This window comes from Macaca nemestrina, assembly GCF_043159975.1.
Source record: "Macaca nemestrina isolate mMacNem1 chromosome 4 unlocalized genomic scaffold, mMacNem.hap1 SUPER_4_unloc_2, whole genome shotgun sequence".
NCBI lineage: Eukaryota > Metazoa > Chordata > Mammalia > Primates > Cercopithecidae > Macaca > Macaca nemestrina.
The window spans coordinates 279,474-305,476 of NW_027257556.1; the positions used below are offsets into that span (position 1 = coordinate 279,474).

General features: G+C 39.7%; 1 long non-coding RNA gene across 1 annotated transcript; it reads right to left on the reverse strand.

Moving 5' to 3' along the window:
- Nucleotides 1-1,954: 1,954 nt before the first annotated feature.
- LOC139361041 (uncharacterized) lies at nt 1,955-9,391 on the reverse strand. The gene is made up of 3 exons (XR_011618619.1): nt 9,237-9,391; nt 5,021-5,095; nt 1,955-2,895 (listed from the first exon to the last, which is right to left on the reverse strand). It is a non-coding gene; the product is annotated as an uncharacterized lncRNA (long non-coding RNA).
- Between the last annotated feature and the right edge of the window lie 16,612 nt (nt 9,392-26,003).

Here is a 26,003-nt window from a genome sequence, read left to right on the forward strand (position 1 = left end):
TGCTGTAGGAAAACTAATCTGGAAGAAGTAAAAGGGAGAGGTTGAAGTGAGAGAACGGAGGTGGAAAATGATTTCAGTTGATCAATTATTTGTTAAGCACCCACTGTATGTCAGGCCCTTACAAGGAAGCAAGCAAAGAACAAAAGCATGTGATGGCCTTGCTCCTAAGAAGCCAGAGGCCAGTAACCTGGATTGCTATAGACCAGAAAAACGACCACAAGCCCCTACAACACAGCACTGGCATAGGATGAAGTAGAAGTTTCTTTCTATGAGATCAATAGCATACAACCAAATAAGAAAGTCAAAAGTTACACAAAGTTCAAAAACCTAAGACACCAATCTTTAAGAGATCTGATTGTCGGTGGTGATTTTGGAAGGAAAGTTATTATTAGGATTATTTTAGTACTAAGAGTTTTGAGCTGTCTATCCAATATTTTCACCTGAACCTCTGCCTTGGTAATACTGCGTGTGTGTGTGTGTGTGCGTGTGTGTGTGTGTGCGCGTGCCTTTTCATGTGTTTGAAATATATTATCTATCCCACACTCCACATAGGTTTGGGGGTTAAATACATACAGGCTGATCTGAATCTATACTCTTAGGAACGGGGTTAAGCTACTCTACCACAATGTGAAGAGTTGATATGTAAGAGACTCTGAACATCTTATAAATTATCTTTAAAATGTTTCCTTCTTTGTGAAGGGGAGAATAAGTATCTGTAAGCAAATGCAAAAATATCTTTAACTAAACAAAAGAACAGTTAGTTAACCTTGTTGTGATTAGCAGAGAGGATAGCTGGAGACACTATAAAATCACTCAGCAACAAGATTTGACAAAACCTTAAAGATGGCTCTATTTTTCCTGTTTTATACAGGAAAATATTAAGGCCCTGGGAATTGAAGTACTTTTCCCAACAGTGGAGTAAATGTCAGAGTCAAGGCTGTGTTTTACATCTCGGTTTCCCCACACATCCCACCCTATGGTTCTGTTGTGCTGTTCCTTTGTGTGACTCCTCAAAGCCTGGTTAAAGGTGATACCGTATCAAATTGTATTAACTCAGTAGCACAAAACACCAGGGAATTGATTTATAAGAGTATTAACCTTGTGGCATTACTGAAGACCCATCTGATTAGTAGTTATCAAGTAGTCACCCTGGCTAAATATATGGGTTTGATTTTTAATTTTGAAAATGAAAAATATTTTAAAATCTATGTCTTACATCCATATCCCCAGGAAATTTTAATCAAGTTTTAAAACTTCCAAATTTAGATAAACTCATGTTTTTTGTTGTTTTAATTTTCAATCAATGAAAATAGAAAAAAACTAATTGGATAGAACAGCACAGCAGAAGCATTACTTATAGCCAAAAATGGGATGCAACAAGACTGAAGAAGAAAATGCAGGACAGTGCTTAAAAAAGCAGTTTAAGGAAAAGTGGGGTCTCCTCAGGATGTCCTTAGGTAGACATTGCAGCAGAACTGCAAAGTTTTCTTTAGAAGGCTGGGGAAGAGAGGAGGAAACAGAGAAGGGACAAGAGTGGAAAATAGAATGAGGCTGAGAATACCAAGCGTTAGTGCTGTCCCTATCACCTTCCTCACTTGATCACTGGGTGATCTAGGGCAAGTTTCTTCCTTTCCCTCAGCTCATTTCCTCATCTGTAAGGTAAGTCACTAGACAAGATAGCCTTTGATGTTCATTGTAGCTCTAACTGATCTTCCCCAAGCAAATAGCTGGGAAGGACACTGTGCCCACAATATGCAAGACACAAGGTTTACAAGCAAAGAACCAATCAAAACAAAAGATGTTTTAAAACCCCTAATGTCACTTGAATTCTTACAAATGAGCAATGGTACATCATACTTTTACAAAGCCCTTCTGTGATTTCATTTTTACAATCATTTCAAGTTTTATTTTACTTCATATTAAGATAATGGGAGATAAAGTGGTAAATGGTTCATGCAGGAATATATGTAAGAGACACAAAAATCCAAAATAGGTAATTGTTATGTTAGTATTTCCCTTTACTGAGGGGGAGCAGACAAAAGAATGTTAGAAAAAGCTTCATAAAGTGGATTATATAGAATGTGCTTTAAAAGAGTTTGGTATTTTACTGAGTGGGAAAGAGCAGTACGGGGAGTTATTGTTCAAGGGTTAAAGCTATGCAAAATGGGTCAATTACAGAGATAGGCTCTAAAACATAGTACCTATAGTTATTACTGAGGTATTTTGTATTTAACAATTTGTTAAGAAGGTCGATCTTAGGGATTCTGACAACAACAACAACAACGACAACAACAACAATAAAGGGATGTAGGAAACATTTGGAGGTGATGGGTATATTATTACCTGGATATTCATTGTGGTAACAAGAGTAATATATATGTGCAAATTTGCCAAACTATATCCATTAATTACATACTGTTTTTGTATAACAATTTTACTTCAGTTCCTACTATATTGCCTGGCAAACAATACTTTATACTTAAAGTAAGAGCAATGATTATTGCATGTGCATGTTGAAAATAATAAAGAAAGCAGGTGACAATAAGACATCCTGAGTCTTTTGGAAATAATAGCATTCACCTGCTTTCTCATCCATTGAGATATCACCACATTTAGGTACTTGTGTGTCCCCGGAAGTTTCTTGTGGAAGATTTAGTTATTCTCTTTTCGTTAGGCTCTGCCAACCAAGAACAAATCACAGACTCAGACAGCATCATAAAAAGGCTCAGACCTACCATGTCCAGAGACTCCAGGCTCAACCCACATTGATGCTGGCCCTTCAGCCATGAGACTCCATTTGCTTCTTCTTATTCTCCTTCTTTTTTCAATTCTTTTATCCCCAGGTAAGTTGGTAGCTGATTACTATAAGGTTCTGCAGATTAGAAGGCTATATCCCTGGCCAAACAAGATCCTAGAATCAGTTCTGTGGGTTCAAGAACCTAATATTTACAGATTCACTAAGATTATAATAGGGAAAAATAGAAAAGAGACTCATTTAGCAGTAGCTCCTGTTGATAAGATTCCATCCATGTTTTTTGATCTAGTGAGTGGATATAATAATGGATGCTGCTGAAATTCAATCCTGTCAGATCAAACTGCCTACATATCAATTTCCATGCCCCACCAAGGCATCTCAAGATACAAAGTAAGGATACAACAGAACGTGACCTCAATGAGATGCCTTTGTGGGACCTGGAAATTTATATGCAGGCAGTTAGATCTGACAGGATTGAATTTCAGCAGCATTTATTATTATATTTGCTCACTAGGTCAAAAGAGATGGATGGAATTCTATCAATAGGAGCTACTGCTAAATGAGTGTTGACAAATCTGAAAGTTTTATTCAAAGAGACAAACAGAAAAATTATAATCCTAGAATAAGTGAAAATTATATGAGAGACTTTTCAAAATAAATTCTATTTTACGTGGCTATGAATAACAAATGATTTGCAAAGTGAAACTTAGGACTAGAAAGGAGAGTTAAAGGAACTTCAGACAAGTGAATTAATAATAAGTAAAGACACCAAGAAGTGCCGCTCGTGGTATATTACAGGTAACCACACAGAAATGGGTAACATCACTTTCAATACTAAACCAGCTAAAATTTAATGGTCTAAGCATGCATTTTGAGGGCTTTTGGAAAAAAACAGCATAATAAACCTAAAGAAGATAAAAGGAAAGTTATAAATACAAAATATAAATTAATGAAACAAATGAGAAAAAAACTAACATTTTAAAAAACGCTTTTCATAAAGTCTAATATACTTTATAATAACCTGGCAACACTGGACAAATGAGAACATGCTTAAAATAACTATTGCAGGAATGAAAGGTTAATGTCAAAACATGTTTCAGAGATTCAAATAATTTTTTAAAAAATATATTTGTGTATTATATTCCCTCTTTGCTGTGTACTGGGGGATTTTCCTGTTGCAGTTCACTACATCATGTGTCATCAATTGTGACTGTGTCATCAATTTTTATGCTAGTAAATTATTACCATCAGCATACAAATATGCTGTTAAGCATGTCCTTGCTTTTCTTCTGATGCCAGCTGTCAATCTATTTTTTGCTCTAGTTTTCAGCAAAACATCTTATAAGAGTTGTCCATACTCTCTGTCTTCAATTCCTCTCCTCTCATTGTCTCTTAAATATATCACAGTTGGGCTCTCTCCCCTTTTTTCGATCATGTTATTGACACCACTTTTGTCAAAGTTACCAATAATCTCCATATTGCTAGATCCAATGATCATTTTTTACTACAACTTTAATTGGCCGATTAGCAGCATTTGACACAAATAATCACTTCCTTCTTCATAGTATACTTTCTTCACTTGGCTTCCAGGACAGCACATTCACTTGATTCTCAGCCTATCTCACTGGAGCTACCATTTCGGCTTCCTTTGTTTCTTCCTCATCTTTTCCCGTCACACTTCCTATTGGAGAGCTCCAGAGCTCAGTTCCTGATCCTCTTCTCTTCTCCCTAACCACACACTCTGGAGGGGCTCAGCAAGTCTCATCCTCTTAAATTCTCCTTTTGGACCTCCTTTTGAACTGCAGTCTTATAATAAATTATCCAACTGCATAACTGGTATATCTACTTGGACACTGAATTTCAAAAGTCATAGATATCCAAAATTGAACTCATGATTTTCCCTCATAAACCACTACATACAGATTTTCTCTTCTTGCAGAATGCCATGGTCAGCACTGGAGCCTCTCTTAGCTCTCCTGTACACTTTCATCCTCAGCAAGCCTCTATCTCTGCACCTCAAGAATCTCTCAGGGCTCCCATCCCTTGCCCAGCCTTGGACAGTAGCTGCCTCACACTCAGTGAAAGACCAGAGAATCTGCTTCTCTCATCTACCTGCCCTGCCCTGTCTTCAGACATCAGGTCCCTCTGCTTATGCACCTGTGAGAAAAGAGAGTGAAGGGGGCATTGTCTCAGCTCCCCCACCCACTCCCCAGTAACAGAGGATTTTACCCGATTCTCACAGTAAGACCTTTACCTTGCTCTCACCTCAAACTGCAGCAGTTCCTACATGCCTGTCCCTCAAAAGGGTCTCAGGTAGTTCTGCTCTCCATCCGATCTTACCTAGGAGCACACAAGATAGGTCATGAAAAAACCATTAGTGGGGTCGGGTGCTGTGGCTCACGCTTGTAATCCCAGCACTTTGGGAGGCCGAGGTGGGCAGATCACGAGGTCAGTGGCTAACACGGTGAAACTCCGTCTCTACTAAATACAAAAAACGAGCCGGGCACGGTGGCATGCGCCTGTAGTCCCAGCTACTTGGGAGGCTGAGTCAGGAGAATGGCTTGAACCCTGGAGGCGGAGGTTGCAGTGAGACAAGATCGCGCCATTGCAATCCAGCCTGGGTGACAGAGTGAGACTCCAAAGAAAGAAAGAGAGAGAGAGAGAGAGAGAGAGAAAGAGAGAGAGACAGAGAAAGGAAGAGAGGGAGGGAGGGAAGGAGGAAGGGAGGAAGGAAGGAAGGAAGGAAGGAAGGAAGGAAGGAAGGAAGGAAGGAAGGAAGGAAGGTAGGAAGGAGAAGGAGAAAGAAAGAAAGAAAGAAAGAAAGAAAGAAAGAAAGAAAGAAAGAAAGAAAGAAAGAAAGAAAGAAAGAAAGAAAGAAAGAAAGAAAGAAAGAAGCATTAGTGAGGGAAAGTGAGTGAGAGTGAGTGTGTTTGGGCCCCTACTGATGATGCTAAACTATCACAAGCCCACACTCAGCCTTTCAACATTTGCTGGAGATTCACTTGTTTCCTTTTTATCTCCATCAAGGGCAGCTTCCTCCTGCTTCTGCTGCTGCAACTCAGCTAGGCACAAAGCATCTGTGGATCCGTTCTTTTTTCAGCAGGGCTTCATCACTCTGAATTTAAAATAATTAGCTTTTTTTGAGACCTCAGTTCTGTGTTTCAAAATGAAATCTATGATCTATAGATTATCCAGCTTATTCTCTTTGTCAGGGCAAGAGCATTTTTCTACAACTTTCTAAATTCTAAACAAAAGTAAAAGTTCACTTCTTTTCAGAATCCCCACATGTCAGAAAGTGTTACTATTATCATCAGTTTAGTGATATTTATGGAATTCCAAGTTGACTCTAATATCAGCTTTTGGGTTAAGTTCTTTCTTTCTGATATGTAGCCTTTGAAATTTTATTTGCTGCAGATCTTTTGGTAGTGAACAATTTTAATTTTTATCTGTCAATTTCATATTGTTATTTTTGATCTTGAAAGACAGCATTACTGAGTACCCAATTCTATATTAACAGTTATTTTCTCTCGACATTTGTTGATACTAGTTTACTCATTTTTAGTGAATGAGTGAACAAGTGAATCTCCAGCAAATGTTGAAAGGCTGAGTGTGGGCTTGTGATAGTTTAGCATCATCAGTAGGGGCCCAAACACACTCACTCTCACTCGACCTCCCTCACTAATGCTTTTTTCTTTCTTTCTTTCTTTATTTCTTTAATAATCAGATAAATATTATTTCATTATAAATTATCCTTTTTTCAATGTTTGTATGGTCTGGTGTTTGGTTTTAATGTTTTATAATTTAACTAAAGTGAGTTGATTTTTATATCATCTGTTAGAAATATATTCTTTGAATCAATGGGTTTATACCGTTTCTTAATTTCTTTCTGAGAATCTCTTGAAATGGTGAATCCTTTTACACTTCTCTCCCCCCATATTTGAATTAAATAAATGTTAGACCTTCTGTTTCCATGCTACATTCTGGGTATATCATGTAAACATTTTTTTCTTCACTAGTTATCCTCTTACCTGTGTCTAATATATCATTAATAACCTGCATTATTTTTAAATTATTTTTTTGTTTCAGACCTGCCTTTTTTTTTTTTTTTTTTTTTTTTGGAGATGGATTCTCGCTCTGTTGCCCAGGCTGGAGTGCAGTGGTGTGATCTTGGCTCACTGCAACCTCCACCTCCCGGGTTCAAGAGATTCTTCTATCTCAGCCTCCTGAGTAGCTGGGACTACAGGCACCCGCCACCATGCTCGGCTAATTTTTATATATATATTTTTTATTAGAGACAAGGTTTCACCATCTTGGGCATTCTGGTCTTGAACTCCTGACCTCGTGATCCACCCATCTTGGCCTCCCACAGTGCTAGGATTACAGGCATGAGCCACCATGCCCAGCCAGACCTGCCCATTTTTTCTATCATCTATATTGTTTTACTATTGTTTTTACATCTTTGTAATAGTAGATTGTTTCTTTAAACAATTGATACACACCTGCTTAATTATTTCTCCACATTGATCATTCCAATATATTTAGTTTTAAAGGGTCTACATATGCTATTCATTTCATTAACTTTTATTCATGGTGTCTTGCTTACCTGATCATTTTTAATACTGAACTCATTGTTCATCCTTAACCTGACATCATTTTATGGTCTGAAATGAGAATGCTATTATCCAGACTTCCTCTGTGAAGCTGACTCAATGCTTTAACTCAATATAGAAGTTTCAGCATTAACAAACTGGAATTTCTGATGGCCCAAGAGTCAGTAGTACCATCATTAGCATTACTGATCATAGCAGATCTTCCCAGAAGATCTGGGAAACCCTCACCCCCCTCCATCAGTTATCCAGTACAAAGTGCCCACTGCTCAAGCTCCAGTTCACAGACTATTTTTGTGTTTGCAAGAGGAGATATTTTAAGAACTTGCCTAACCATTTTCAGGGATAGAAATGTTTCAAAGAGATCCTCTACTATATATTTGTTCTATAGCAGCAGTCACTTGAGAGCAGCTAACTTGCAGTCATGGCCAAAAGCCTAAATCTTTCTTTCATTCTAGTCACACCTATTTTGTATCTTTTGGGGATATCTCAGATTCAGATGCATTCATAGTATTCTATGATTTGGGACACTACTACAGATTCTTCAAAATGTTACAACATTCCAATGGTATTTTGGGAGGTATAGAAGGAGAGGAAAAACAATGGGCTCAAGTCTCCTCTGACTTCTCTTCTTACAATATGTTTCATTGTTCAAAACTTTTAGAACTATATTAATACAGCATTGACAGTGGACATTCTTCTTTTCCTTCTGACTTTAATAGGATTGAAGGAATGTTTTGCTATGAAGTTGCTATATGGGTTGTATTCAGACAAATTTTGACTTTGTAAAGGCAATATTCTCCTCATTATTTTTAAATGCTTACCAGGATTCACAGTATTATTTTCAGTTCTCCCTGTTTAAAGGCATATTTAAATAACTTGATGACTTGGATATATTATATATGTTACTCTGCTACAGAAACAGAAAAACCACCACCAAATTATATTCTAAGATACTTGGTACACCAATTGCACCATCTTTTTTTTATCTAAGACATTCAATTCTTCCACAGGTGGGAGCACATGAATTAGCATCGTTTACTACTTGTAGCTTTCACTACAGACTTTCAGACTTATGGTGCCTAAAAGAAATAGAATACTTCTAGCTGGGTTTAAAAGCTACAAATAAACAGAGGAAATATACACTATTTTGAAAGTACCACTTGAGTGTTATGCATGTATTTCAATATTATGTTGCTAATTTTAATTGTTCGAAGTTAAAGAGCTTAAACCTCCCCCTCATGCATTCCTGAATCACCCATTACTCCCACACATACATTGTTTGATACAGCATAAACCTAAGTAAATAAAGATGTGGCAAAATGAAAAAAATAAAATAACGTTATACCATTCTCATCTGTGAATGGCATCAGTAGACAGATGTGAATAAAAGTAATGTGATTATCATTTTAAAAATCATCTTTAATAGGATCCATTTACTATTAAATGAACATTTGCTTAATGAATAATAAATCTTTGACACAATGAAAACTATTAATGCAGAGTGAGACCAAAATGAAGGTAATAACTGATTTTTTCCTAACCCTTGCTTTAGTTGGTCTTTCCACTAGACTGTCACTTTATTTTAAGGATATTATAATAGCACAAAGCCATCAGCTTTACCATTAGAGAGATCTTCATTAAATTATCTTTGTTGTAATAAAGGTCATCTGGAGGAAATACTGGTCTGGACACAATAATAAATGTTAAGCTTTCTAATATTTTCCACTTTTAGACACAAATTGAAAGGATCATTTATAATGTCAAAAATATACTTTTTTTCTAACTAATCTATCCTATGACTAAGACACTATTAGCAATTAAAGTAGATAGAGCAAATCTAAATGTGGAGAGAAAAAGTAATTTCCACTTACGTTTGGACAGATGAAAGCACGGATAAATTGAAAGCCTGAAATATTAGCTTGGGGGAATGAAATCACTTGGGGGAGCAAGAGCAGGATACACCAGCCTTTAACTCTATACTTCCCCCAAGAAAAAATATATAGATAGCTAAGTACAAACCAAAATAGCACTGGGAGGGTTCAAGGGACCACTTAAGAAGCTACGGCAACACAGTGAAGCCAAAAAAAAAAGAAAAAAAAAAAGAGAGAGAGAGAGTGAAAGAAAAAAAAAATAGCCATATAGAAAAAAACAACTGCTGAAATCAGCATACCTGAGACTGCAGAAATATCTTTTTTGGCTAGGAACGAAAAAAAGCAGAAAGGGACTATCAGTATCAGCCACAAGGTGGAACCACCATGGCCCTCAGTAACCCACTCTGGCAGAAGACACTGGCATTTTTGCCCTGCGGTAAGCAACAGCCATTTCTGAGAGAAAACGCAGAGGAAAAGATGAAGATGTACCATCCCCTCCCACAGCTCTTTTCCCCCACTGAAAATACCGTGACTGTTGTGCCAAACCAGGATTGGAACTACTACCTTTCTTAATCTGCACGTGTCTCTGACATATGAGCAGCAACCATTTCAAAAGCTCCCACGTAAAAATGCTCATACTAAATTTATTCTCTTACTTAAGAGTGTTTATGGATTTACATTCCATTTGTGGACTATGTAGATCTCACTGGATCTTCTTTCCTGCAGTAATAGGTGGTTTGGGTGCTGCTGAAGGTCATTGTCTCAATTTGTCTGGTGTTTGCAGAAGAGATGTCTGCAAAGTAGTAGAAGATCAAATTGGTGCCTGCCGAAGAAGGATGAAGTGCTGTAGAGCATGGTGGATTTTAGTGCCAATTCCAACACCACTTATCATGTCAGATTATCAAGAACCCCTTAAACCTAAGTTGAAATGAAACTGATGTAAAATAAAAATACATCAAAAGTGAAGTTCTTTGCATCTAAGAATATTGAAATATACATATTAAGTACTTCCATCTTGATAACCATCTTGTATTTTCACTTATCAACATAAATGAATAAATACTAATTTCAAATATACCCAATACTATTTCTTTGTGAGTCATTAACAGATCTTAACAAAACCTTTAAAAATGAGAAAACTGTTATTTTTGTTTTCCAAGATGGTGGATTGAAGGCATTGTTAGCCTGCCTCTTGCACTTGGAAAGACAAAGTGGTGTGTAGAGATTCACACTGAACTTTCTTTCAAGAAGCAACACAGGAACTTAATAGGAAAATTGAAATAAGCCACAGACCATTTGAAAGAAGCAGCAGGATGCAGGTTACGCCATAAGCTAGGCAGAAAATTTTGAGTTTCCAGGGTGTGAGAGGGGGATAAACTGACTGTAAGATATACACTTCCATTGGGAAACCTATCAATCTAGGCCATAGGGGAAGGCCTTAATCCTACTCAGAGCTGGAGTTGATTTAGTGAAGGGTGATGAGTATATGAGGAGTGGCATTGGGATGTGCTTTGAGTCTCCAGCACGTTCCCAGTTTCTGGCAGGATGGAGGGAAGCCATTTCCGATTCTACCTCAGAGAGGACCTCCCAGAAGTCTGCCAGCTAACTCAAATGGTGGTCACAGGTTGAGAGAACCTTCCAACTGAAATGTTTGATATAATCTTGTGAGGGGACAAACTCCCCAGGCCAGAACTGAGAGGTGAGTGGGACGTGTGATGCAGCAGCAAGCACAGGAGCTGGATGCCCCTGCTCTGCAGGTGGATCAGGAGGGATGTGGCCTGAAAGCTGCAGTTGCTGTCTCAATAGGAGAGGCTTATGGTATGGGTCAGTTTTGAGCTCTGAGTTCAGACTTCTTGAAACTTAGCTAGCTACTCCCAGTGGAACACTGTGGGTGTGAGACCTGCCTTGCCAAGGGTGTGGGAGCTGGATGGGGCTTACTGCCAAGCTGCTACTCCCCATTCTTCATATGGACTCTCCTTGTACAGAGGCAGAGGCAGCTTCACTTCTCTCTGGAAAATTACCCCAGTGGCCCAAGAACTGCCTTCCAATTCCCACTGGAGCCACTGCTTGTCTCACATGTAGAGAGCCAGAGCATCACTTTACCTGACCTAGTTCCCACCTGGTTTTGCTCAACCACCTACCCTGGTAGATTAACACAAATAACAGAAGAAACTTTTAGAAGCCCTTTGGCTCTACCCGTTCCCTGAGACACCAGAGTACCTCCCATGGGTAACATAAGGCAAGTCCAAATCTCACCACTACCACCACAGCTGCCAGTCTTTTTCAAGCACCACCTCCTGGCTGAAGGCCAACTGACACAGTCCATTGGAGCATCTTGAATTCAGAACATTCAATGTCATGGCAGGCCGGGGAGCCTCCTCTGCCCTAATTTGGCTCTCTATCACACATTCACACACACACACACACGTCACACACACACATCAACCTACTGGCAAACCGAGGTAAACACACACACACACACACACACACACCCCTGCTCGATTCAGGCCATTATCCCTGATGAACATCGATGCAAAAATTCTCAATAAAATACTGGCAAACCGAATCCAGCAGCACATCAAAAAGCTTATCCACCATGTTCAAGTGGGCTGTATCTTTGGGATGAAAGGCTGATTCAACATACACAAATCATTAAATGTTATTGATCACATAAACAGAACCAAAGGCAAACACCAGACAATTATTTTGATACATGCAAAAATGCCTCTGATAAAATTCAACATCCCTTCCTGTTAAAAACTCTCAATAAACTAGGTATTGATGGAACATACCTTAAAATAATAAGAGCTATTTCATACAGCCAATATCATAAAGAATAGGCAAAAGCTGGAAGCATTCCATTTGAAAACTGGTACAAGACAAGGAAGCCCTCTGTAACCACTTCTATTCAACATAGTGTTGGAAGTTCTCGCCAGGGCAATCAGGCAATAGAAAGAAATAAAGGGTATTCAAATAGGAAGAGAGAAAGTCAACTTGCCTCTGTTTGCAGATTACATGACTTCATATTTAGAAAACCCCATCATCTCAACTGAAAGACTTCTTGAACTGATAAGCAACTTCACCAAGGTCTCAAGATACAAAATCATTGTGCAAAAATCACAAGCATTCCATTACACCAACAATACTCAAGCAGAGAGCCAAATCAAGAATGAACTCCCATTCACAATTGCTACAAAGAGAGTAAAATACCTAGGAATACAACTAGGAGTACAAGGGATGTGAAGGACCTCTTCAAGGACAACTGCAAACCACTGCTCAAGGTAATAAGAGAGGACACAGATTTAATTGGAAAACATTCCATCCTCATGAATAGGAAGAATCAATATTGTGAAAATGGCCATACTGCCCAAACATTATAGATTCAATGCTATACCCATCAAAATACCGTTGACATTTTTCACAGAATTAGAAAGAACTATTTTAAATGTCATATGGAATCAAAGAATACCCTATATAGCTAAGACAATGATAAACAAAAATAACAAAGCTGGAGGCATTATGCTAACTTCAAACTGTACTAAAAGGCTACGGTACCAAAACAGCAGGCTACTGCTGCCAAAACAGACATATAGACCAATGGAGTAGAACAAAGACCTCAGAAATAACACCACACATCTATGTCCACCTGATCTTTGACAAACTTGACAAAAACAAGCAAGGGAGAAGGGATCTCCTATTCAGTAAATGATGCTGGGAAAACTGGCTTGCCATATACAGAAAACCAAAACTTGACCCCTTCCTTACACCTTATACAATAATTAACTCAAGATGGATTAAAGACTTAAATGTAAAATCCAAAACCATAAAAACCCTAGAAGAAAACCTAGGCAATACCATTCAGGACACAGGCAAGGACAAAGACTTCATGACAAAAATGTCAAAAGCAATTGCAACAAAAGCCAAAATTGACAACTCGGATCTAATTGAACTAAAGACCTTCTGCACAGCAAAGAAACTATCATCAGCATGAGCAATCAACCTACAGGATGGGAGAAAATTATTGCAACCTACCCATCTGACAAAGGTCTAATAACAAAAATTGACAAGGAACTTAAACATATTTACAAGCAAAAAAACAAACAACCCCATCCAAAGTGAGCAAAGGATATGAACAGAAACTTATCAAAAGAAGACATTTATCTAACCAACAAATATATTTTTTAAAAGCTCAACAATACTGATCATCAGAGAAGTGAAAATCAAAACTACAATGAGATACCATCTCACACCCATCAGAATGGTGATTACTAAAAAGTTAAGAAACAATAGATGCTGGTGAAGCTGAGAAGAAAGAGGAACGCTTTTACACTGTTGGGGAAACTGTAAATTAGTTCAACCATTGTGGAAGACAGTATGGTGATTCCTCAAGGATCTAGAACCAGAAACACCATTTGACCCAGTAATCCCATTACTGGCTATATACCCAAAGGAATATAAATCATTCCACTATAAAGACACATGCACATGTAAGTTTTTGCAGCACTATATACAATAGCAAAGACATGAAACCAACCCAAATGCCCTTCAGTGCTAGACTGGATAAAGAAAATGTGGTACATTTACACCATAAAATACTATGCAGTCATAAAAAGGAATGAGATCATGTCTTTTGCAGACACATGGATGAAGCCATCATACTGAGCAAACTAACACAGTAACAAAAAAATCAAACACCGCATGTTTTCACTAATAAGTGAAAGTTGAACATTGAGAAAACAAGGACACAGTGAGGGGAGCAACACACAACACGGCCCGCTGGGGACTCGGGGTGAGGGAAGAGAACTTAGAGGATGAGTCAATAGGTGCAACAAACCACCATGGCAAAGGATACCTATATAACAAACCTGTACGTTCTGCACATGTATCCCATATTTTTTCAATTTAAAAACAGGAAATAATTATGTACATACATACATACATAAACACATACATTCTTCCCGGATCTTCATTCCTGGTAAGCCAAGGAACCTGGAGAAACACCAGAATTCTGTCCCTCTGAAAATGCAGGACAGGTCTACCTTCATCAGAATAAAATTTTGGACCAAATGTGGTAACTACAGGTCCACCCCACAATGAGTAACTGAAAATTGAGGCAGTATTTCAGATCCTAAAAAACTGATGAAGCAATTCGTGACACATTTGGGTTGTTTTTGCCTTTTCCTACTATGAAGAGTGCCAGTAGGAAGAAGAAAGAACGGTGTACAAATATCTGTTTGATTCTCTGCTTTCAGAATTCTTTGTTTGTTTGTGTGTTTGTTTGTTCTTTCTTGAGACAGGACATCACTCCAGTCAGCCAGGCTTTTCCAGTCTGTAATTTTTGTTGTTTCCTTTTGTCAAGTTTTAGAAGATTTTATTTTATTTCTATTGAATTTTAAGGCATTTTTAGATATGTATTAAAACATTATCTCACACGCTGTGTGTTACGTTTCATTTATTTTCATCCCTTTTTTATTTTATTATTTTATTTTATTATAGTTTATATTCTAGGGAATATATGCACAAAGTGCAGGTTTGTTACATATGCATACATGTGCCATGTTGGTGTGCTGCACCCATTAACTCGTCATATACATTAGGTGTATCTCCTAATGCTATCCTTCCCTCCTCCCCCAACCCCACAACAGGCCCTGGTGTGTGATATTCCCGTTCCTGTGTCCAGGTGTTCTCATTGTTCATTTCCCATCCATGAGTGAGAACATGTGGTGTTTGGTTTTCTGTTCTTGCAGTAGTTTGCTGAGAATGATGGTTTCCAGCTGCATCCATGTCCCTACAAAGGACATGAACTCATCCTCTTTTATGGCTGCATAGTATTCCATGGTGTATATGTGCCACATTGTCTTAATCCAGTCTATCATTGATGAACCTTTGGGTTGGTTCCAAGTCTTTACTGTTGTGAATAGTGATGCAATAAACATATGTGTGCATGTGTCTTTATAGCAGCTTGATTTATAATCCTTTGGGGATATAGCCAGTAATGGGATGTCTGGGTCAAATAGTATTTCTAGTTCTAGATCCTTAAGGAATCACCATGCTGTTTTCCACAATGGTTGAACTAGTTTACAGTCCCACCAACAGTGTAAAAGTGTTCCTATTTCTCCACATCCTCTCCAGCACCTGTTGTTTCCTGACTTTTTAATGATCACCATTCTAACTGGTGTGAGACAGTATCTCATTGTGGTCTTGATTTGCATTTCTTTGATGGCTAGTGAGGATGAGCATTTTTTCATGTGTCTGTTGACTACATAAATGTCTTCTTTTGAGAAGTGGCTGTTCATATCCTTTGCCCACTTTTTGATGGGATTGGTTTTTTTTTTTTTTCTAGTAAATTTCTTTGAGTTCTTTGTAGGTTCTGGATATTAGCCCTTTGTCAGATGAGTAGATTGCAAAAATTTTCTCCCATTCTGTAGGTTGCCTGTTTATTCTGATGGTAGTTTCTTCTGCTGTGCAGAAGCTCTTTAGTTTAATTAGATCCCATTTGTCAATTTTGGCTTCTGTTGCCATTGCTTTTGTTGTTTTAGACATGAAGTCCTTGCCCACGCTTGTGCCCTGAATGGTATCGCCTAGGTTTTCTTCTAGGGTTTTTATGGTTTTAGGTCTAACATTTAAGTCTCTAATCCATCTTGAATTAATTTTTGTATAACATGTAAGGAAAGCATACAGTTTCAGCTTTCTACTTATGGCTAGCCACTTTTCCCAGCAGCATTTATTAAATAGGGAATCCTTTCTCCATTTCTTGTTTTTGTCAGGTTTGTCAAAGATCAGATGGTTGTAGATGTGTGGTATTATTTCTGAGGGCTCTGTTCTGTTCCATTGGTCTATAGCTCTGTTTTGGTACTAGTACCATGCTGTTTTGGTTACTCTAGCCTTGTAGTATAGTTTGAAGTCAGGTAGCGTGATGACTCCAGCTTTGTTCTTTTGACTTAGGATTGTCTTGGCAATGCGGGCTCTTTTTTGGTTCCATATGAACTTTAAAGTAGTTTTTTCCAATTCTGTGAAGAAAGTCACTGGTAGCTTAATGGGGATGGCATTGAATCTATAAATTACCTTGCACAGTATGGCCATTTTCACTATATTGATTCTTCCTATCCATGAGCATGGAATGTATGGAATGTTCTCCCATTTGTTTCTGTCCTCTTTTATTTCATTGAGCAGTGGTTTGTAGTTCTCCTTGAAGAGGTCCTTCACATCCCTTGTAAGTTGGATTCCTAGATATTTTATTCTCTTTGAAGCAATTGTGAATGGGAGTTCACTTATGATTTGGTTCTCTGTTTGTCTGTCATTGGTGTATAAGAATGCTTGTGATTTTTGCAAATTGATTTTGTATCCTGAGACTTTGCTGAAGTTGCTTATCAGCTTAAGGAGATTTGGGGCTGAGATGATGAGGTTTTCTAAATATACAATCATGTCATCTGCAAACAGGGACAATTTGACTTCCTCTTTTCCTAATTGAATACCCTTTATTTCTTTCTCTTGCCTGGTTGCCCTGGCCAGAAGTTCAACACTATGTTGAATAGGAGTGGTGAAAGAGGGCATCCCTGTCTTATGCTAGCTTTCAAGGGGAATGCTTCCAGTTTTTGCCTATTCAATATGATATTGGCTGTGGGTTTGTCATAAATAGCTCTTATTATTTGGAGATATGTTCCATCAATTCCGAATTTATTAAATTTTTAGCATGAAGAGCTGTTGAATTTTGTCAAAGGCCTTTTCTGCATCTATTGAGATAATCATGTGGTTTTTGTCTTTGGTTCTGTTTATATGCTGGATTACGTTTATTGATTTGTGTATGTTGAACCAGTCTTGCATCCCAGGGATGAAGCCCACTTGATCATGGTGGATAAGCTTTTTGAAGTGCTGTGGATTTGGTTTACCAGTATTTTATTGAGGATTTTTGCATGGATGTTCATCAGGGATATTGGTCTAAAATTCTCTTTTTTGTTGTTGTGTCTCTGCCAGGCTTTGGTATCAGGATGATGTTGGCCTTGTAAAATGAGTTAAGGAGGATCCCCTCTTTTTCTATTGATTGGAATAGTTTCAGAAGGAATGGTACCGGCTCCTCCTTGTACCTCTGGTAGAATTCGGCTATGAATCTTTCTGGTCCTGGACTTTTTTGGTTGGTAGGCTATTAATTATTTCCTCCATTTCAGAGCCTGTTATTGGTCTATTCAGGGATTCAACTTCTTCCTGGTTTAGTCTTTGGAGAATGTATGTGTCCAGCAATTTATCCATTTATTCTCGGTTTTCTAGCTTATTTATGTAGAGGTGTTTTTAGTATTCTCTGATGGTAGTTTGTATTTCTATCCCATTTATCATTTTTTTATTGCATCTATTTGATTCTTCTCTTTTTTCTTCTTTATTAGTCTTGCTAGCTATCAATTTTGTTAATCTTTTTAAAAAACCAGCTTCTGGATTCATTGATTTTTTGGAGGGTTTTTTGTGTTTCTGTCTCCTTGAGTTCCGCTCTGATCTTAGTTATTTATTGCCTCCTGCTAGCTTTTGAATGTATTTGCTCTTGCTTCTCTAGTTCTTTTAGTTGTGATATTAGGATGTCAATTTTAGATCTTTCCTGCTTTCTCTTGTGGGCATTTATTGCTATAAATTTCCCTCTACACACTGCTTTAAATGTGTCCAGAGATTCTGGTATGACGTATCTTTGTTCTCATTGGTTTCAAAGAACATCTTTATTTCTGCCTTCATTTCGTTATGTAACCAGTAGTCATTCAGGAGCAGGTTGTTTAGTTTCCATTTAGTTGAGAAGTTTTGATTGAGTTTCTTAATCCTGAGTTCTTTGTTTGATTGCACTGTGGTCTGAGAGACAGTTTGTTATAATTTCTATTCTTTTATATTTCCTGAGGAGTGCTTTACTTCCAACTATGTGGTCAATTTTGGAATAAGTGTGATGTGGTGCTAAGAAGAATGTATATTTTGTTGGTTTGGGGTGGAGAGTTCTGTAGATGTCTATTAGGTCTGCTTGGTGCAGAGTTGGGTTCAATTCCTGTTTATTCTTAACTTTCTGTCTCGTTGATCTGTCTAATGTTGACAGTGGGGTATTAAAGTCTCCCATTATCATTGTGTGGGAGTCTAAGTCTCTTTGTAAGTCTCTAAGGACTTGCTTTATGCATCTGGGTGCTCCTGAATTGGGTGCATATATATTTTGGATAGTTAGCTCTTCTTGTTGAATTGATCCTTTTACGATTATGTAATGGCCTTCTTTGTCTCTTTTGATCTTTGTTGGTTTAAACTCTGCTTTACCAGCGACTAGGATTGCAACCCCTGCCGTTTTTTGTTTTCCATTTCCTTGGTAGATCTTCCTCCATCCCTTTATTTTGAGCCTATGTGTGTCTCTGCATATGAGATGGGTCTCCTGAATACAGCAAACTGATGGGTCTTGTCACCACCAGGCCTGCCCTACAAGAGCTCCTGACTCTATATCCAACTTGCCAGTCTGTGTCTTTTAATTGGAATATTTAGCCCATTTACATTTAGGTTAATATTGTTACATGTGAACTTGATCCTGTCATTATGATGTTAGCTGGTTATTTTGCTCATTAGTTGATGCGGTTTCTTCCTAGCATCGATGGTCTTTACATTTTGGCATGTTTTTGCAGTGGCCGGTACCAGTTGTTCATTTCCATGTTTAGTGCTTCCTTCAGGAGCTCTTGTAAGGCAGGCCTGGTGGTGACAAAATCTCTCAGCGTTTGCTTGTCTGTAAGGATTTTATTTCTCCCTCACTTATGAAACTTAATTTGGCTCGATATGAAATTCTGGGTTGAAAATTCTTTTCTTTAAGAATGTTGAATATTGCCCCACGCCTCCCTTCTGGCTTGTAGAGTTTCTGCCGAGAGATCTACTGTTAGTCTCATGGGCTTCCCTTTGTGGGTAACCCGACCTTTCTTTCTGGCTGCCCTTAACATTTTTTCCTTCATTTCAACTTTGGTGAATCTGACAATTATATGTCTTGGAGTTGCTCTTCTAGAGGAGTATCTTTGTGGCATTCTCTGTATTTCCTGAATTTGAATTTCGGCCTGCCTTGCTAGGTTGGGGGAGTTCTCCTGGATAATATCCTGCAGATGTTTTCCAACTTGGTTCAATTCTCCCCCTCACTTTCAGGTACACAAATCAGACGTAGATTGTGCCTTTTCCCATAGTCCCATATTTCTTGGAGGCTTTGTCCATTTCTTTTTACTCTTTCTTCTCTAAAGTTCTCTTCTCACTTCATTTTATTTATTTGATCTTCAATCACTGATGCACTTTCTTCCAGTTGACCGAGTCGGTTATTGAAGCTTGCGCATTTGTCATGTAGTTCTTGTGTCATGGTTTTCAGCTCTCTCAGGTCATTTAAGGACTTCTTTACATTGGTTATTCTAGTTAGCCATTCAGGAAATATTTTTTCAAGGTTTTTAGCTTCTTTGTTATGGGTTCGAACTTCCTCCTTTAGCTCGGAGAAGTTTGATCGTCTGAAGCCTTCTTCTCTCAACTCGTCAAAGTCATTCTCTGTTCAGCTTTGTTCCATTGCTGGAGAGGAGCTGCATTCCTTTGGAGGCGGAGTGGTGCTCAGATTTTTAGAATTTTCAGTTCTTCTGCACTTCTTTTTCCCCATCTTTGTGATTTTATCTACCCTTTGTCTTTGATGATGTTGATGTACAGATGGGGTTTTGGTGTGGATGTCCTTTCTGTTTGTTTGTTAGCTTTCTTTCTAATAGTCATGACCCTCAGCTGCAGGTCTGTTGGAGTTTGCTCAAGGTCCACTCCAGACCCTGTTTGCCTGGGTGGCAGCAGTGGAGGCTACAGAAGAGTGAATATTGCTGAACAGCGAATGTTTCTGCCTGATTATCCTCTGGAAGCTTCATCTCAGAGGGGTACCCGGTTTTGTGAGGTGTGAGGGGTCAATCTGACTCTAGTGGGGGTGTCTCCCATTTAGGCTACTCCAGGGTCAGGGACCCACTTGAGCAGGCAGTCTGTCTGTTCTCAGATCTCAAACTGCATGCTGGGAGAAACACTACTCTCTTCAAAGCTGTCAGACAGGGACATTTAAATCTGCAGAGGTTTCTGCTGCCTATTGTTTGGCTATGCCCTCTCCCCAGAAGTGGAGTCTACAGAGGCAGGCAGGCCTCTTTGAGCTGTGGTGGGCTCCACCCAGTTCGAGCTTCCCCACCACTTTGTTTACCTACTCAAGCCTCAGCAATGGCGAGCGCCCCTCCCCCAGCCTTGCAGCCTCTTTGCAGTTAGGTCTTGGACTACTGTGCTAGCAATGAGGGAGGCTCTGTGGGCGTGGGACTCTCCAAGCCAGATGCGGGATATAATCTCCTGGTGTGACGTTTGCTGAGACCCTTGATAAAGGACAGTGTTAGGGTGGGAGTAACCCAATTTTCCAGGTGTTGTCTATCACGGTTTCCCTTGGCTAGGAAAGGGAATTCCCTTCCCCCTTGCACTTCCTGGGTGAGGTGATGGCTCGCCCTGCTTTGGTTGTTGCTCTGTGTGCTGCATTCACTGTCCTGCCCCCACTGACCAACAAGCCCCAGTGAGATGAACCCGGTACCTCAGTTGGAAATGCAGAAATCACCCGTCTCCTGTGTTGCTCACGCTGGGAGCTGGAGGCTGGATCTGTTCCTATTCGACCATCTTGGAACTGCCTCTCATGGCTCCTTTAATGAACAAAAGGTTTTAGCTTAGATATCTTCTGTTTGTCAAATTTTTCTGATTTTGACTTTTCAAAATATGCTGTCATATACAAGAAACCCTTGGATATAAAATTCCATGAATATTTCTCTTTTCTTGCAGTCATAACTTCGGTGGATGTCATCAATTAATCTCTGGGTTATAGCATGTTTTCTTGAAAGTGTTCCACAGTCTATTTTGGGCATTGAGAATTTCATCAAACTTAAGTGAATATTTCTACAAATCGAAGGAATAGTCCCTTTTGATGCTTTATTATTTGCATATATTGCTTCCACAAGACCATTTCATGCAAAGACTTGTCTTGTCCCCACAGCCAGATCATTGCAACATGATATAGAATCAATTGGTCAAAAGTGGGAAGGTTATCTCTGGAATGTCTATTTGACTCCATTGATCTCTCCATTTTAATTAAGACAGAATATGCTGTGTTGATTACATAACATTGCTGCACATTCTCAAATCAGAAAGTGTAGTTCCAACTTCTTGTCCTTCAATCGCGGAAAGAATGATCTTATCTCCCAGATGCACATGCTTGGAAGTACTTCTCAACACACACACACACTCACATCCAGACACAAAGATACAAATACACACACAGACACAAACTGTTTAATATGTACACAATTGTTAACTGGCATTGTTTTACATGAAATAAGGCAAATGTGTAGCCACTGTCCTAACCCACTTCCACTCCTATCATATTTGCCCATAACACTGATTAGTAAATCTGATTCAACTGTTCTATAATCACAATTTAAGCTGTGTCCATTAAATTCCCTGAGGAATGCAAAAGGATACAACCTAAGACACAAAACTTAATTGACTGCTGATATTTCATTGCTAAATTGGGTAATTGGTGGGTAAATGTAGTGGAACCGGTGGGTGGGCATTAGTTATATAAGGGGTGAAGCAGCAAGATACTTCATTATTAAAAGGTGTTGGAAAGAAATTGAAACACAGGAGTGTGTGTATTCAGCTGAAATAAAATTAGAAAACCCAGAAAAAAATCTCACTTGGGGTGTAAAAAAATGGCATTAGGGGAGATTCTGGGTCAATCGTCCAACTGTGCAAACTGGATCTTGGAAGCAGGATCCCTTTCCTGCAATGAGACTTGTTTATTGGTGGTGGTGTTCCAGTGGAAACGATTTTGGAGAATGGCCCCTTCCTTTTGTGTATCTGCTGATTAGATTTCATGGCTGATTAGATTTCATGGGAAATCAGGGGTTTTAAACTCTATTTAAGTGTTAACATAATTCATTCAAAAGGCAAAAAATCAACAGGTTCTTTGATGTGGAATCATCGCGGATCAATTTCTTCTTAGGTACAGTTATTAAAATTGACCTACCAGAGTTAAACAATTGTGGAGAATGGCCTCTTCCTTTAGTGTATTTGCTGATTAGATTGAATTGTACATTTATCATTAGGTATAGTGATCAAAGCTGACCTACGCAAGAGTAGAGATGTCCAGGACAGAACTCAGGACTCTGTAGAATCACAGAATCTTGGGTGCAACACTGTTCAAGCACATAAATATGCTCATTCAGAGTGTTTCGGTGTGACACATGTGTGAACTGCAGCGTAATGAGCACGACACACAGACAGGTTATCAAGTGGACTCACCTCAATCAGTTATGGGCATTACAGAACACTGATGCCAAGTTCCCAGATCCAGAGGAAAGAAACTCCAGCATCCTGTGTAAAGCCACGGCATCTGGATTTCTCAGGCTTCCGGGGATCATGCTCCTGAAAACGGTGACTCCTTCCTCCTTGTAGAGCATCTTCCTCAGCAGCGCTCATTTCTTCTTCCAGAACTCTGTCCAACAGAAAGGGGAAGCCTTCTGATAGAGCACACCTGACCCATGAAAAGAAAAGGGAAAGAAAGGAGGCCAAAGGTCACACTCTCCTCATTCCACCATCCTCCCTAAAATCATCCTGATTTCATGGGCCCTGAGACCAGGGATGCTTCTGTACACCTCGAGGCCTTGGCGCCTGGCCCAAATTCTATTCTCTTTCTCATTATCTGAAAAATTTTAAGAAAATCCCTAGAGCCAGGATCTTTATTCCTAGTAAGCCGAAAGTCCCAAAGAAACTCCCAAATTCTGTCCCTCTTAGTTTGGGAAACAAGTCTACCTTCATCAGCATGACATTTTCCACCAAATGTGGTAACAGCAAGTCCACCACACAATGCTTAACTGGAATTGGAAGCAACATCTCAGACGATGAAAAATACATGCAAGAATCCCTAAGACAAATGGTTTATTTTTCCCTTTCTTACTGAAACAACTGCCAGTATTAACAATGGTATGCAAATCTCTTTTAGACGCCCTGCTTTTAAATCTCTATGTTTCTTCCTGAGACAGGGACTCATTCCCACCACCCAGGCATTTACAGTGTTTAATTCTGGTTATATGCTATTCTCAAATTTACAACTATTTATTTCATCTCTCTCAAATGTTGATCTATTATCACATACGTATTAAAATATTATCTCCCATGCTGCGTGATATGTTGTTTTTATATTCATCCTTTCTTAAATGAACCAAAGGTTTTAGTTGGATTAGATTGTGATTAGTCAAGTTTTCTGATTTCATGATTTCTTAAATTGCGGTCATACGACCTCAATCACTGGAAATAGAATGTCATGAGTATTTCTCTTTACTTGCAATCATAAATTCGGGGAATGTCATCAATTGGTATGTCGGTGATTGCATGATTTCCTGAAAGTCTTTCACAGTCTAATTTGGGCACTAAGTATTTCGTCTAGGTTCAGTGCATGTTTCCAACACTTGATGCTTTATGATTTGGGTATATAGCTTCCACAAGAGCATTTCCTGCAAAGACATGTCTTGGTCCCCACTGGTAAGTCATTTCACTCGAACACAGAATCAATAGGCTGAACATGGAAAGGTTACTGCTAGAATACTTATTAGACTGCATGGATCTATTCTTTGATATTAAGGAAACAAATACACCGTGTTATTAACTGTACTTCATTGATGATTCTCAAGTCAGAAAGTACAGGTCTGACTTCCTGTCCTTCAATGCCTGAAAGGATGATCGTATCTGCCAAAAGCACATAGTTAGAAGCACATCGCAGCTCAAACACACACACACACCCAGAAATATAAACAAACACAAAGAAACACTCACATGGGCATGATTCTGCATGTTTTAAGTAAACTAACGCATTTTAAGTAAACTACCACTTAAGTTTACTGTTTTAAGTAAACACCACTGTTTTAAGTAAACTAACGCATTCCCCAGGAGTTTTAAGTGAACTCCCTGGGGAATACAAGGGGACACACCCTATGATTCATTCTTTAACTGAGTGCTGATATTGGATTGGTGGACCGCGTACCTGATGGGTGGGTGGGGTGTTCGAGGTAGGCGGGGTTGACTTATATAAGGGCTGATGCGGCCAGATGGCGTGTCATTTGAAGACTCTCTCGGAAGAGATAGCATCTTTCTGCAACGTGCGGTCCCAGCAGAGAAAGCTTGTGATCCTTGCTCCTGGCGACATGGAGGCCGATTCACTCCACTTGGGAGGTGAGTGGCAGTTCAACCACTTTTCAAAACTCACATCTTCTCGGCCAGATGCAGCTTTTGCTGAAATCCAGCGGACTTCTCTACCTGAGAAGTCACCACTGTCATCTGAGACCCATGTCGACCTCTGTGATGGTTTGGCTCCTGTGGCAAGACAGCCTGCCCCTGGGGAGAAGCTTCCTCTCAGTAGCAGGAGACCTGCTGCGGTGGGGGCTGGGCTCCAGAATATGGGAAATACTTGCTATGTGAATGCTTCCCTGCAGTGCCTGACATACACACCACCCCTTGCCAACTACATGCTGTCCCGGGAGCACTCTCAACTTTGTCATCATCACAAGTGCTGCATGCTGTGTACGATGGAAGCTCACATCACACGGGCCCTCCACCGTCCTGGCCACGTCATCCAGCCCTCACAGGCATTGGTTGCTGGCTTCCATCGAGGCAAGCAGGAAGATGCCCATGAATTTCTGATGTTCATTGTGGATGCCATGAAAAAGGCATGCCTTCCCGGGCACAAGCAGGTAGATCATGACTCTGAGGACACCACCCTCATCCACCAGATATTTGGAGGCTGCTGGAGATCTCAAATCAAGTGTCTCCACTGCCAAGGCGTTTCGGACACCTTTGACCCTTACCTGGACATTGCCCTGGATATCCAGGCAGCTCAGAGTGTGAAGCAAGCTTTGGAACAGGTGGTGAAGCCCGAAGAACTCAATGGAGAGAATGCCTATCATTGTGGTCTTTGTCTCCAGAAGGCGCCTGCCTCCAAGACGTTCACTCTACACACTTCTGCCAAGGTCCTCATCCTTGTATTGAAGAGATTCTCCGATGTCACAGGCAACAAACTTGCCAAGAACGTGCAATACCCTGAGTGCCTTGACATGCAGCCATACATGTCTCAGCAGAACACAGGACCTCTTGTCTATGTCCTCTATGCTGTGCTGGTCCATGCTGGGTGGAGTTGTCACAACGGACATTACCTCTCTTATGTCAAAGCTCCAGGAGGCCAGTGGTATAAAATGGATGACGCCGAGGTCACTGCCTGTAGCATCGCTTCTGTCCTGAGTCAACAGGCCTATGTCCTCTTTTACATCCAGAAGAGTCAACTGGAAAGATGCAGTGAGAGTGTGTCAATAGGCAGGGAACCAGGAGCCCTTGGTGCTGAACACAAAGGCAGGCGAGCAACGCAAGGGGAGCTCCAGAGAGAACCCTGCCTCCAGGTACCCGACTTGGAGGAGCACTTGGTGGAAAGAGCCACTCAGGAAAGCACCTTAGACCACTGGAAGTTCCTCCAAGAGCAAAACAAAACCAAGCCTGACTTCAACGTCAGAAAAGTCGAATGTACCCTGCCTCCCAACGTGCTTGTGATTCATCCATCAAAATACAAGAGTGGGATGAACAACCGTCATCCTGAACAGCAAAGCTCCCTGCTGAACCTCTCTTCAAGGAACCTGGCACCTCAGGAGTCCATGAACACTGGCACACTCACTTCTCTGCAAGGGAGGACCAGGAGATCCAAAGGGAGGA